The 673-nt window shown below is 40.6% G+C and overlaps 1 pseudogene; it reads left to right on the top strand.

Moving 5' to 3' along the window:
• The first annotated feature begins 327 nt into the window (after positions 1–327).
• LOC123630993 lies at positions 328–461 on the top strand (annotated as a pseudogene).
• Positions 462–673: the final 212 nt, after the last annotated feature.

Genomic DNA, 673 nt, shown 5'->3' with positions numbered 1-673 from the left:
TAGAACTGGCAGTAGAATTCTAGCCTTGAATAGCTCCTTAGTAGGACTGTAGTACCTGGGCTGCCTGGTCCCAACTGGGAAGCAGTTGTACTCAGTGCCATCAAGACAGACTTATGGATACATGTCAGAACAGTAGGAGATCCTCAGAAATCCCGGGGTAAGGCAACTCTGTAAAAGATCAAAACCTTCTTCAGCAGGTAGAGGCTTGGGGAATTGAAATTCAAACTGAGTTCAATTCAATTCAAATTGAAATGCAAACATTAATGGCAGTACATCTATATTCACTGTAAAGTGTCCAAGAAGGCTAATGGAAATACTCAAGTATCGATACTTACCTGGCAGAGGAGACACCATGATCATGAAGGTGATTTTCCCAGGGCGAGGCTCATCCATTGCACTCTGGATGTGCTGACCTCTGCAAGTTCCCCAAATGTGGGAAACCTGACTGCATTTGTGCTTTCTCCTGCAGAAAAAAATGCTCAAATACAGAGCTATACAATTTAATCATATTATGAGATAATTTAATAAGTTAGATAAATCTTGATTGAGGCCTGTTTTGTAGAAGGCACTGTGATAGGCCTCATAAAGGATTAATGAGTTAATTTATGGCCCCTGTCTGAAAAAAAAGTTTGTAATTTCATAGGGGAGACTAGATGAGTGTAAAATGTCCATG

This window comes from Lemur catta, chromosome 1 (assembly GCF_020740605.2).
Source record: "Lemur catta isolate mLemCat1 chromosome 1, mLemCat1.pri, whole genome shotgun sequence".
Lineage (NCBI taxonomy): Eukaryota > Metazoa > Chordata > Mammalia > Primates > Lemuridae > Lemur > Lemur catta.
This window is presented reverse-complemented; position numbering and strand designations above follow the sequence as displayed.